Here is a 9,438-nt window from a genome sequence, read left to right on the forward strand (position 1 = left end):
GTTGGCAGTATAAAAAATATCTACAGCACCTTGTATTCCCAGGTGGTCTCCCATCCAAGTACTAACCAGGCCAAACACTGCTTAGCTTCCAAGATCAGATGAGATTGGGCGTATCCAGTGTGGTGTGGCTGTAGATGAGCTTTGTGGTTTCTGTTAGAACTTTTCTACTTCTAACTACTGGTTCATAAATGAATACGTTTGAAAATGGAATGCATCAACAGAACGGTGTTGGCAGTATAAACATATCTACAGCACCTTGTATTCCCAGGTGGTCTCCCATCCAAGTACTAACCAGGCCCAACACTGCTTAGCTTCCAAGATCAGATGAGATTGGGCGTATCCAGTGTGGTGTTGCTGTAGATGAACTTTCTGGTTTCTGTTAGAACTTTTCTACTTCTAACTACTGGTTCATAAATGAATATGTTTGAAAATGGTATGCATCAACAGAACGGTGTTGGCAGTATAAAAATATCTACAGCACCTTGTATTCCCAGGTGGCCTCCCATCCAAGTACTAACCAGGCCCAACACTGCTTAGCTTCCAAGATCAGATGAGATTGGGCGTATCCAGTGTGGTGTGGCTGTAGATGAGCTTTGTGGTTTCTGTTAGAACTTTTCTACTTCTAACTACTGGTTCATAAATGAATACGTTTGAAAATGGAATGCATCAACAGAACGGTGTTGGCAGTATAAAAATATCTACAGCACCTTGTATTCCCAGGTGGTCTCCCATCCAAGTTCTAACCAGGCCCAACACTGCTTAGCTTCCAAGATCAGATGAGATTGGGCGTATCCAGTGTGGTGTGGCTGTAGATGAGCTTTGTGGTTTCTGTTAGAACTTTTCTACTTCTAACTACTGGTTCATAAATGAATACGTTTGAAAATGAAATGCATCAACAGAACGGTGTTGGCAGTATAAAAATATCTACACCACCTATGTATTCCCAGGTGGTCTCCCATCCAAGTACTAACCAGGCCCAACACTGCTTAGCTTCCAAGATCAGATGAGATTGGGCATATCTAGTGTGGTGTGGCTGTAGAAGAGCTTTATGGTTTCGGTTAGTACTTTTCTACTTCTAACTACTGGTTCATAAATTAATACGTTTGAAAATGGAATGCATCAACAGAACGGTGTTGGTAGTATAAAAATATCTACAGCACCTTGTATTCCCAGGTGGTCTCCCATCCAAGTACTAACCAGGCCCAACACTGCTTAGCTTCCAAGATCAGATGAGATTGGGCGTATCCAGTGTGGTGTTGCTGTAGATGAACTGTCTGGTTTCTGTTAGAACTTTTCTACTTCTAACTACTAGTTCATAAATGAATACGTTTTAAAATGGAATGCATCAACAGAACGGTGTTGGCAGTATAAAAATATCTACAGCACCTCGTATTCCCAGGTGGTCTCCCATCCAAGAACTAACCAGGCCCAACACTGCTTAGCTTCCAAGATCAGATGAGATTGGGCGTATCCAGTGTGGTGTGGCTGTAGATGAGCTTTGTGGTTTCTGTTAGAACTTTTCTACTTCTAACTACTGGTTCATAAATGAATACGTTTGAAAATGGAATGCATCAACAGAACGGTGTTGGTAGTATAAAAATATCTACATCACCTTGTATTCCCAGGTGGTCTCCCATCCAAGTACTAACCAGGCCCAACACTGCTTAGCTTCCAAGATCAGATGAGATTGGGCGTATCCAGTGTGGTGTGGCTGTAGATGAGCTTTGTGGTTTCAATTAGAACTTTTCTACTTCTATCTACTGGTTCATAAATGAATACGTTTGAAAATGGAATGCATCAACAGAACGGTGTTGGCAGTATAAAAATATCTACAGCACCTTGTATTCCCAGGTGGTCTCCCATCCAAGTACTAACCAGGCCCAACACTGCTTAGCTTCCAAAATCAGATGAGATTGGGCGTATCCAGTGTGGTGTGGCTGTACATGAACTTTATGGTTTCTGTTAGAACTTTTCTACTTCTAACTACTGGTTCATAAATGAATACGTTTGAAAATGGAATGCATCAACAGAACGGTGTTGGCAGTATAAAAATATCTACACCACCTTGTATTCCCAGGTGGTCTCCCATCCAAGTACTAACCAGGCCCAACACTGCTTAGCTTCCAAAATCAGATGAGATTGGGCGTATCCAGTGTGGTGTGGCTGTAGATGAGCTTTGTGGTTTCTGTTAGAACTTTTCTACTTCTAACTACTGGTTCATAAATGAATACGTTTGAAAATGGAATGCATCAACAGAACGGTGTTGGCAGTATAAAAATATCTACAGCACCTTGTATTCCCAGGTGGTCTCCCATCCAAGTACTAACCAGGCCCAACACTGCTTAGCTTCCAAGATCAGATGAGATTGGGCGTATCCAGTTTGGTGTGGCTGTAGATGAGCTTTATGGTTTCTGTTAGAACTTTTCTACTTCTAACTACTGGTTCATAAATGAATACGTTTGAAAATGGAATGCATCAACAGAACGGTGTTGGTTGTATAAAAATATCTACATCACCTTGTATTCCCAGGTGGTCTCCCATCCAAGTACTAACCAGGCCCAACACTGCTTAGCTTCCAAGATCAGATGAGATTGGGCGTATCCAGTGTGGTGTGGCTGTAGATGAGCTTTGTTGTTTCTGTTAGAACTTTTCTACTTCTAACTACTGGTTCATAAATGAATACGTTTGAAAATGGAATGCATCAACAGAATGGTGTTGGCAGTATAAAAATATCTACAGCACCTTGTATTCCCAGGTGGTCTCCCATCCAAGTACTAACCAGGCCCAACACTGCTTAGCTTCCAAAATCAGATGAGATTGGGCATAACCAGTGTGGTGTGGCTGTAGAAGAGCTTTATGGTTTCTGTTAGTACTTTTCTACTTCTAACTACTGGTTCATAAATGAATACGTTTGAAAATTTAATGCATCAACAGAACGGTGTTGGTAGTATAAAATTATCTACAGCACCTTGTATTCCCAGGTGGTCTCCCATCCAAGTACTAACCAGGCCCAACACTGCTTAGCTTCCAAGATCAGATGAGATTGGGCGTATCCAGTGTGGTGTGGCTGTAGATGAGCTTTATGGCTTCTGTTAGAACTTTTCTACTTCTAACTACTGGTTCATAAATGAATACGTTTGAAAATTGAATGCATCAACAGAACGGTGTTGGCAGTATAAAAATATCTACAGCACCTTGTATTCCCAGGTGGTCTCCCATCCAAGTACTAACCAGGCATAATACTGCTTTGCTTCCAAGATCAGATGAGATTGGGCGTATCCACTGTGGTGTGGCTGTAGATGAGCTTTGTGGTTTCTGTTTGAACTTTTCTACTTCTAACTACTGGTTCATAAATGAATACATTTGAAAATGGAATGCATCAACAGAACGGTGTTGGCAGTATAAAAATATCTACAGCACCTTGTATTCCCAGGTGGTCTCCCATCCAAGTACTAACCAGGCCCAACACTGCTTAGCTTCCTAGATCAGATGAGATTGGGCGTATCCAGTGCGGTGTGGCTGTAGATGAGCTTTGTGGTTTCTGTTAGAACTTTTCTACTTCTAACTACTGGTTCATAAATGAATACGTTTGAAAATGGAATGCATCAACAGAACGGTGTTGGCAGTATAAAAATATCTACACCACCTATGTATTCCCAGGTGGTCTCCCATCCAAGTACTAACCAGGCCCAACACTGCTTAGCTTCCAAGATCAGATGAGATTGGGCATATCCAGTGTGGTGTGGCTGTAGAAGAGCTTTATGGTTTCGGTTAGTACTTTTCTACTTCTAACTACTGGTTCATAAATGAATACGTTTGAAAATGGAATGCATCAACAGAACGGTGTTGGCAGTATAAAAATATCTACATCACCTTGTATTCCCAGGTGGTCTCCCATCCAAGTACTAACCATGCCCAACACTGCTTAGCTTCCAAGATCAGATGAGATTTGGCGTATCCAGTGTGGTGTGGCTGTAGATGAGCTTTGAGGTTTCTGTTAGAACTTTTCTACTTCTAACTACTGGTTCATAAATGAATACGTTTGAAAATGGAATGCATCAACAGAACGGTGTTGGCAGTATAAAAATATCTACAGCACCTTGTATTCCCAGGTGGTCTCCCATCCAAGTACTAACCAGGCCCAACACTGCTTAGCTTCCAAGATCAGATGAGATTGGGCGTATCCAGTGTCGTGTGGCTGTAGATGAACTTTGTGGTTTCTGTTAGAACTTTTCTACTTCTAACTACTGGTTCATAAATGAATACGTTTTAAAATGGAATGCATCAACAGAACGGTGTTGGCAGTATAAAATTATCTACAGCACCTTGTATTCCCAGGTGGTCTCCCATCCAAGTACTAACCAGGCCCAACACTGCTTAGCTTCCAAGATCAGATGAGATTGGGCGTATCCAGTGTGGTGTGGCTGTAGATGAACTTTATGGTTTCTGTTAGAACTTTTCTACTTCTAACTACTGGTTCATAAATGAATACATTTGAAAATGGAATGCATCAACAGAACGGTGTTGGCAGTATAAAAATATCTACAGCACCTTGTATTCCCAGGTGGTCTCCCATCCAAGTACTAACCAGGCCCAACACTGCTTAGCTTCCAAGATCAAATGAGATTGGGCGTATCCAGTGTGGTGTGGCTGTAGATGAGCTTTGTGGTTTCTGTTAGAACTTTTCTACTTCTAACTACTGGTTCATAAATGAATACGTTTGAAAATGGAATGCATCAACAGAACGGTGTTGGCAGTATAAAAATATCTACAGCACCTTGTATTCCCAGGTGGTCTCCCATCCAAGTACTAACCAGGCCCAACACTGCTTAGCTTCCAAGATCAGATGAGATTGGGCGTATCCAGTTTGGTGTGGCTGTAGATGAGCTTTATGGTTTCTGTTAGAACTTTTCTACTTCTAACTACTGGTTCATAAATGAATACGTTTGAAAATGGAATGCATCAACAGAACGGTGTTGGTTGTATAAAAATATCTACATCACCTTGTATTCCCAGGTGGTCTCCCATCCAAGTACTAACCAGGCCCAACACTGCTTAGCTTCCAAGATCAGATGAGATTGGGCGTATCCAGTGTGGTGTGGCTGTAGATGAGCTTTGTTGTTTCTGTTAGAACTTTTCTACTTCTAACTACTGGTTCATAAATGAATACGTTTGAAAATGGAATGCATCAACAGAACGGTGTTGGCAGTATAAAAATATCTACAGCACCTTGTATTCCCAGGTGGTCTCCCATCCAAGTACTAACCAGGCCCAACACTGCTTAGCTTCCAAGATCAGATGAGATTGGGCGTATCCAGTGTGGTGTTACTGTAGATGAACTTTCTGGTTTCTGTTAGAACTTTTCTACTTCTAACTACTGGTTCATAAATGAATATGTTTGAAAATGGTATGCATCAACAGAACGGTGTTGGCAGTATAAAAATATCTACAGCACCTTGTATTCCCAGGTGGCCTCCCATCCAAGTACTAACCAGGCTCAACACTGCTTAGCTTCCAAGATCAGATGAGATTGGGCATATCCAGTGTGGTGTGGCTGTAGATGAGCTTTGTGGTTTCTGTTAGAACTTTTCTACTTCTAACTACTGGTTCATAAATGAATACGTTTGAAAATGGAATGCATCAACAGAACGGTGTTGGCAGTATAAAAATATCTACAGCACCTTGTATTCCCAGGTGGTCTCCCATCCAAGTACTAACCAGGCCCAACACTGCTTAGCTTCCAAGATCAGATGAGATTGGGCGTATCCAGTGTGGTGTGGCTGTAGATGAGCTTTGTGGTTTCTGTTAGAACTTTTCTACTTCTAACTACTGGTTCATAAATGAATACGTTTGAAAATGGAATGCATCAACAGAACGGTGTTGGTAGTATAAAAATATCTACACCACCTATGTTTTCCCAGGTGGTCTCCCATCCAAGTACTAACCAGGCCCAACACTGCTTAGCTTCCAAGATCAGATGAGATTGGGCGTATCCAGTGTGGTGTGGCTGTAGAAGAGCTTTATGGTTTCGGTAAGTACTTTTCTACTTCTAACTACTGGTTCATAAATGAATACGTTTGAAAATGGAATGCATCAACAGAACGGTGTTGGTAGTATAAAAATATCTACAGCACCTTGTATTCCCAGGTGGTCTCCCATCCAAGTACTAACCAGGCCCAACACTGCTTAGCTTCCAAGATCAGATGAGATTGGGCGTATCCAGTGTGGTGTGGCTGTAGATGAGCTTTGTGGTTTCTGTTAGAACTTTTCTACTTCTAACTACTGGTTCATAAATGAATACGTTTGAAAATGGAATGCATCAACAGAACGGTGTTGGCAGTATAAAAATATCTACAGCACCTTGTATTCCCAGGTGGTCTCCCATCCAAGTACTAACCAGGCCCAACACTGCTTAGCTTCCAAGATCAGATGAGATTGGGCGTATCCAGTGTGGTGTGGCTGTAGATGAGCTTTGTGGTTTCTGTTAGAACTTTTCTACTTCTAACTACTGGTTCATAAATGAATACGTTTGAAAATGGAACGCATCAACAGAACGGTGTTGGCAGTATAAAAATATCTACAGCACCTTGTATTCCCAGGTGGTCTCCCATCCAAGTACTAACCAGGCCCAACACTGCTTAGCTTCCAAGATCAGATGAGATTGGGCGTATCCAGTGTGGTGTGGCTGTAGATGAGCTTTGTGGTTTCTGTTAGAACTTTTCTACTTCTAACTACTGGTTCATAAATGAATACGTTTGAAAATGGAATGCATCAACAGAACGGTGTTGGCAGTATAAACATATCTACAGCACCTTGTATTCCCAGGTGGTCTCCCATCCAAGTACTAACCAGGCCCAACACTGCTTAGCTTCCAAGATCAGATGAGATTGGGCGTATCCAGTGTGGTGTTGCTGTAGATGAACTTTCTGGTTTCTGTTAGAACTTTTCTACTTCTAACTACTGGTTCATAAATGAATATGTTTGAAAATGGTATGCATCAACAGAACGGTGTTGGCAGTATAAAAATATCTACAGCACCTTGTATTACCAGGTGGTGTCCCATCAAAGTACTAACCAGGCCCAACACTGCTTAGCTTCCAAGATCAGATGAGATTGGGCGTATCCAGTGTGGTGTGGCTGTAGATGAGCTTTGTGGTTTCTGTTAGAACTTTTCTACTTCTAACTACTGGTTCATAAATGAATACGTTTGAAAATGGAATGCATCAACAGAACGGTGTTGGCAGTATAAAAATATCTACAGCACCTTGTATTCCCAGGTGGTCTCCCATCCAAGTACTAACCAGGCCCAACACTGCTTAGCTTCCAAGATCAGATGAGATTGGGCGTATCCAGTGTGGTGTTACTGTAGATGAACTTTCTGGTTTCTGTTAGAACTTTTCTACTTCTAACTACTGGTTCATAAATGAATATGTTTGAAAATGGTATGCATCAACAGAACGGTGTTGGCAGTATAAAAATATCTACAGCACCTTGTATTCCCAGGTGGCCTCCCATCCAAGTACTAACCAGGCTCAACACTGCTTAGCTTCCAAGATCAGATGAGATTGGGCATATCCAGTGTGGTGTGGCTGTAGATGAGCTTTGTGGTTTCTGTTAGAACTTTTCTACTTCTAACTACTGGTTCATAAATGAATACGTTTGAAAATGGAATGCATCAACAGAACGGTGTTGGCAGTATAAAAATATCTACAGCACCTTGTATTCCCAGGTGGTCTCCCATCCAAGTACTAACCAGGCCCAACACTGCTTAGCTTCCAAGATCAGATGAGATTGGGCGTATCCAGTGTGGTGTGGCTGTAGATGAGCTTTGTGGTTTCTGTTAGAACTTTTCTACTTCTAACTACTGGTTCATAAATGAATACGTTTGAAAATGGAATGCATCAACAGAACGGTGTTGGTAGTATAAAAATATCTACACCACCTATGTTTTCCCAGGTGGTCTCCCATCCAAGTACTAACCAGGCCCCACACTGCTTAGCTTCCAAGATCAGATGAGATTGGGCATATCCAGTGTGGTGTGGCTGTAGAAGAGCTTTATGGTTTCGGTAAGTACTTTTCTACTTCTAACTACTGGTTCATAAATGAATACGTTTGAAAATGGAATGCATCAACAGAACGGTGTTGGTAGTATAAAAATATCTACAGCACCTTGTATTCCCAGGTGGTCTCCCATCCAAGTACTAACCAGGCCCAACACTGCTTAGCTTCCAAGATCAGATGAGATTGGGCGTATCCAGTGTGGTGTGGCTGTAGATGAGCTTTGTGGTTTCTGTTAGAACTTTTCTACTTCTAACTACTGGTTCATAAATGAATACGTTTGAAAATGGAATGCATCAACAGAACGGTGTTGGTAGTATAAAAATATCTACAGCACCTTGTATTCCCAGGTGGTCTCCCATCCAAGTACTAACCAGGCCCAACACTGCTTAGCTTCCAAGATCAGATGAGATTGGGCGTATCCAGTGTGGTGTGGCTGTAGATGAGCTTTGTGGTTTCTGTTAGAACTTTTCTACTTCTAACTACTGGTTCATAAATGAATACGTTTGAAAATGGAACGCATCAACAGAACGGTGTTGGCAGTATAAAAATATCTACAGCACCTTGTATTCCCAGGTGGTCTCCCATCCAAGTACTAACCAGGCCCAACACTGCTTAGCTTCCAAGATCAGATGAGATTGGGCGTATCCAGTGTGGTGTGGCTGTAGATGAGCTTTGTGGTTTCTGTTAGAACTTTTCTACTTCTAACTACTGGTTCATAAATGAATACGTTTGAAAATGGAATGCATCAACAGAACGGTGTTGGCAGTATAAACATATCTACAGCACCTTGTATTCCCAGGTGGTCTCCCATCCAAGTACTAACCAGGCCCAACACTGCTTAGCTTCCAAGATCAGATGAGATTGGGCGTATCCAGTGTGGTGTTGCTGTAGATGAACTTTCTGGTTTCTGTTAGAACTTTTCTACTTCTAACTACTGGTTCATAAATGAATATGTTTGAAAATGGTATGCATCAACAGAACGGTGTTGGCAGTATAAAAATATCTACAGCACCTTGTATTACCAGGTGGTGTCCCATCAAAGTACTAACCAGGCCCAACACTGCTTAGCTTCCAAGATCAGATGAGATTGGGCGTATCCAGTGTGGTGTGGCTGTAGATGAGCTTTGTGGTTTCTGTTAGAACTTTTCTACTTCTAACTACTGGTTCATAAATGAATACGTTTGAAAATGGAATGCATCAACAGAACGGTGTTGGCAGTATAAAAATATCTACAGCACCTTGTATTCCCAGGTGGTCTCCCATCCAAGTACTAACCAGGCCCAATACTGCTTTGCTTCCAAGATCAGATGAGATTGGGCATATCCAGAGTGGTGTGGCTGTAGATGAGCTTTGTGGTTTCAGTTTGAACTTTTCTAC

The 9,438-nt window shown here is 41.8% G+C and overlaps 30 non-coding genes and 12 pseudogenes across 30 annotated transcripts; all 42 read right to left on the reverse strand.

The window, feature by feature from the left end:
- Positions 1-17: 17 nt before the first annotated feature.
- LOC135067109 (5S ribosomal RNA) lies at positions 18-136 on the reverse strand. The gene has a single exon (XR_010253334.1). It is a non-coding gene; the product is annotated as a 5S ribosomal RNA (ribosomal RNA).
- A 107-nt stretch (positions 137-243) lies between these two features.
- LOC135059957 (5S ribosomal RNA) lies at positions 244-362 on the reverse strand. Its single transcript, XR_010246352.1, has one exon. It is a non-coding gene; the product is annotated as a 5S ribosomal RNA (ribosomal RNA).
- A 107-nt stretch (positions 363-469) lies between these two features.
- LOC135060801 (5S ribosomal RNA) lies at positions 470-588 on the reverse strand. Its single transcript, XR_010247195.1, has one exon. It is a non-coding gene; the product is annotated as a 5S ribosomal RNA (ribosomal RNA).
- A 107-nt stretch (positions 589-695) lies between these two features.
- Positions 696-814, reverse strand: LOC135070157 (5S ribosomal RNA). The gene has a single exon (XR_010256329.1). It is a non-coding gene; the product is annotated as a 5S ribosomal RNA (ribosomal RNA).
- Positions 815-921: 107 nt separating this feature from the next.
- On the reverse strand, positions 922-1,041 carry LOC134894248 (5S ribosomal RNA; annotated as a pseudogene).
- A 107-nt stretch (positions 1,042-1,148) lies between these two features.
- LOC135059958 (5S ribosomal RNA) lies at positions 1,149-1,267 on the reverse strand. The gene has a single exon (XR_010246353.1). It is a non-coding gene; the product is annotated as a 5S ribosomal RNA (ribosomal RNA).
- A 107-nt stretch (positions 1,268-1,374) lies between these two features.
- LOC135062753 (5S ribosomal RNA) lies at positions 1,375-1,493 on the reverse strand. Its single transcript, XR_010249098.1, has one exon. It is a non-coding gene; the product is annotated as a 5S ribosomal RNA (ribosomal RNA).
- Positions 1,494-1,600: 107 nt separating this feature from the next.
- On the reverse strand, positions 1,601-1,719 carry LOC135064968 (5S ribosomal RNA). The gene has a single exon (XR_010251263.1). It is a non-coding gene; the product is annotated as a 5S ribosomal RNA (ribosomal RNA).
- Positions 1,720-1,826: 107 nt separating this feature from the next.
- LOC134884478 (5S ribosomal RNA) lies at positions 1,827-1,945 on the reverse strand. The gene has a single exon (XR_010168624.1). It is a non-coding gene; the product is annotated as a 5S ribosomal RNA (ribosomal RNA).
- A 107-nt stretch (positions 1,946-2,052) lies between these two features.
- Positions 2,053-2,171, reverse strand: LOC134885913 (5S ribosomal RNA). Its single transcript, XR_010170015.1, has one exon. It is a non-coding gene; the product is annotated as a 5S ribosomal RNA (ribosomal RNA).
- A 107-nt stretch (positions 2,172-2,278) lies between these two features.
- LOC135064156 (5S ribosomal RNA) lies at positions 2,279-2,397 on the reverse strand. The gene has a single exon (XR_010250468.1). It is a non-coding gene; the product is annotated as a 5S ribosomal RNA (ribosomal RNA).
- A 107-nt stretch (positions 2,398-2,504) lies between these two features.
- LOC135064969 (5S ribosomal RNA) lies at positions 2,505-2,623 on the reverse strand. Its single transcript, XR_010251264.1, has one exon. It is a non-coding gene; the product is annotated as a 5S ribosomal RNA (ribosomal RNA).
- Positions 2,624-2,730: 107 nt separating this feature from the next.
- On the reverse strand, positions 2,731-2,849 carry LOC134887266 (5S ribosomal RNA; annotated as a pseudogene).
- Positions 2,850-2,956: 107 nt separating this feature from the next.
- LOC134895998 (5S ribosomal RNA) lies at positions 2,957-3,075 on the reverse strand. The gene has a single exon (XR_010171967.1). It is a non-coding gene; the product is annotated as a 5S ribosomal RNA (ribosomal RNA).
- Positions 3,076-3,182: 107 nt separating this feature from the next.
- On the reverse strand, positions 3,183-3,301 carry LOC134895968 (5S ribosomal RNA; annotated as a pseudogene).
- A 107-nt stretch (positions 3,302-3,408) lies between these two features.
- On the reverse strand, positions 3,409-3,527 carry LOC135066062 (5S ribosomal RNA). Its single transcript, XR_010252322.1, has one exon. It is a non-coding gene; the product is annotated as a 5S ribosomal RNA (ribosomal RNA).
- Positions 3,528-3,634: 107 nt separating this feature from the next.
- On the reverse strand, positions 3,635-3,754 carry LOC134891528 (5S ribosomal RNA; annotated as a pseudogene).
- Positions 3,755-3,861: 107 nt separating this feature from the next.
- LOC134891918 (5S ribosomal RNA) lies at positions 3,862-3,980 on the reverse strand (annotated as a pseudogene).
- A 107-nt stretch (positions 3,981-4,087) lies between these two features.
- LOC135066407 (5S ribosomal RNA) lies at positions 4,088-4,206 on the reverse strand. Its single transcript, XR_010252655.1, has one exon. It is a non-coding gene; the product is annotated as a 5S ribosomal RNA (ribosomal RNA).
- A 107-nt stretch (positions 4,207-4,313) lies between these two features.
- Positions 4,314-4,432, reverse strand: LOC134896010 (5S ribosomal RNA). Its single transcript, XR_010171968.1, has one exon. It is a non-coding gene; the product is annotated as a 5S ribosomal RNA (ribosomal RNA).
- Positions 4,433-4,539: 107 nt separating this feature from the next.
- On the reverse strand, positions 4,540-4,658 carry LOC134901434 (5S ribosomal RNA). The gene has a single exon (XR_010174926.1). It is a non-coding gene; the product is annotated as a 5S ribosomal RNA (ribosomal RNA).
- Positions 4,659-4,765: 107 nt separating this feature from the next.
- On the reverse strand, positions 4,766-4,884 carry LOC135064157 (5S ribosomal RNA). Its single transcript, XR_010250469.1, has one exon. It is a non-coding gene; the product is annotated as a 5S ribosomal RNA (ribosomal RNA).
- A 107-nt stretch (positions 4,885-4,991) lies between these two features.
- Positions 4,992-5,110, reverse strand: LOC135064970 (5S ribosomal RNA). The gene has a single exon (XR_010251265.1). It is a non-coding gene; the product is annotated as a 5S ribosomal RNA (ribosomal RNA).
- A 107-nt stretch (positions 5,111-5,217) lies between these two features.
- LOC135062277 (5S ribosomal RNA) lies at positions 5,218-5,336 on the reverse strand. Its single transcript, XR_010248630.1, has one exon. It is a non-coding gene; the product is annotated as a 5S ribosomal RNA (ribosomal RNA).
- Positions 5,337-5,443: 107 nt separating this feature from the next.
- On the reverse strand, positions 5,444-5,562 carry LOC134887659 (5S ribosomal RNA; annotated as a pseudogene).
- A 107-nt stretch (positions 5,563-5,669) lies between these two features.
- On the reverse strand, positions 5,670-5,788 carry LOC134896021 (5S ribosomal RNA). The gene has a single exon (XR_010171969.1). It is a non-coding gene; the product is annotated as a 5S ribosomal RNA (ribosomal RNA).
- Positions 5,789-5,895: 107 nt separating this feature from the next.
- Positions 5,896-6,015, reverse strand: LOC134889227 (5S ribosomal RNA; annotated as a pseudogene).
- A 107-nt stretch (positions 6,016-6,122) lies between these two features.
- LOC134896033 (5S ribosomal RNA) lies at positions 6,123-6,241 on the reverse strand. Its single transcript, XR_010171971.1, has one exon. It is a non-coding gene; the product is annotated as a 5S ribosomal RNA (ribosomal RNA).
- Positions 6,242-6,348: 107 nt separating this feature from the next.
- LOC134896045 (5S ribosomal RNA) lies at positions 6,349-6,467 on the reverse strand. Its single transcript, XR_010171972.1, has one exon. It is a non-coding gene; the product is annotated as a 5S ribosomal RNA (ribosomal RNA).
- Positions 6,468-6,574: 107 nt separating this feature from the next.
- Positions 6,575-6,693, reverse strand: LOC134896057 (5S ribosomal RNA). Its single transcript, XR_010171973.1, has one exon. It is a non-coding gene; the product is annotated as a 5S ribosomal RNA (ribosomal RNA).
- A 107-nt stretch (positions 6,694-6,800) lies between these two features.
- Positions 6,801-6,919, reverse strand: LOC135059960 (5S ribosomal RNA). Its single transcript, XR_010246355.1, has one exon. It is a non-coding gene; the product is annotated as a 5S ribosomal RNA (ribosomal RNA).
- A 107-nt stretch (positions 6,920-7,026) lies between these two features.
- LOC134886910 (5S ribosomal RNA) lies at positions 7,027-7,145 on the reverse strand (annotated as a pseudogene).
- Positions 7,146-7,252: 107 nt separating this feature from the next.
- On the reverse strand, positions 7,253-7,371 carry LOC135062278 (5S ribosomal RNA). Its single transcript, XR_010248631.1, has one exon. It is a non-coding gene; the product is annotated as a 5S ribosomal RNA (ribosomal RNA).
- Positions 7,372-7,478: 107 nt separating this feature from the next.
- LOC134887660 (5S ribosomal RNA) lies at positions 7,479-7,597 on the reverse strand (annotated as a pseudogene).
- Positions 7,598-7,704: 107 nt separating this feature from the next.
- Positions 7,705-7,823, reverse strand: LOC134896069 (5S ribosomal RNA). Its single transcript, XR_010171974.1, has one exon. It is a non-coding gene; the product is annotated as a 5S ribosomal RNA (ribosomal RNA).
- Positions 7,824-7,930: 107 nt separating this feature from the next.
- Positions 7,931-8,050, reverse strand: LOC134892956 (5S ribosomal RNA; annotated as a pseudogene).
- Positions 8,051-8,157: 107 nt separating this feature from the next.
- On the reverse strand, positions 8,158-8,276 carry LOC134896081 (5S ribosomal RNA). Its single transcript, XR_010171976.1, has one exon. It is a non-coding gene; the product is annotated as a 5S ribosomal RNA (ribosomal RNA).
- Positions 8,277-8,383: 107 nt separating this feature from the next.
- On the reverse strand, positions 8,384-8,502 carry LOC134896093 (5S ribosomal RNA). The gene has a single exon (XR_010171977.1). It is a non-coding gene; the product is annotated as a 5S ribosomal RNA (ribosomal RNA).
- Positions 8,503-8,609: 107 nt separating this feature from the next.
- Positions 8,610-8,728, reverse strand: LOC134896105 (5S ribosomal RNA). The gene has a single exon (XR_010171978.1). It is a non-coding gene; the product is annotated as a 5S ribosomal RNA (ribosomal RNA).
- Positions 8,729-8,835: 107 nt separating this feature from the next.
- Positions 8,836-8,954, reverse strand: LOC135059961 (5S ribosomal RNA). The gene has a single exon (XR_010246356.1). It is a non-coding gene; the product is annotated as a 5S ribosomal RNA (ribosomal RNA).
- A 107-nt stretch (positions 8,955-9,061) lies between these two features.
- On the reverse strand, positions 9,062-9,180 carry LOC134886911 (5S ribosomal RNA; annotated as a pseudogene).
- A 107-nt stretch (positions 9,181-9,287) lies between these two features.
- Positions 9,288-9,406, reverse strand: LOC134889111 (5S ribosomal RNA; annotated as a pseudogene).
- Positions 9,407-9,438: the final 32 nt, after the last annotated feature.

Source organism: Pseudophryne corroboree, chromosome 3 (assembly GCF_028390025.1).
Source record: "Pseudophryne corroboree isolate aPseCor3 chromosome 3, aPseCor3.hap2, whole genome shotgun sequence".
Taxonomy (NCBI): Eukaryota; Metazoa; Chordata; class Amphibia; order Anura; family Myobatrachidae; genus Pseudophryne; species Pseudophryne corroboree.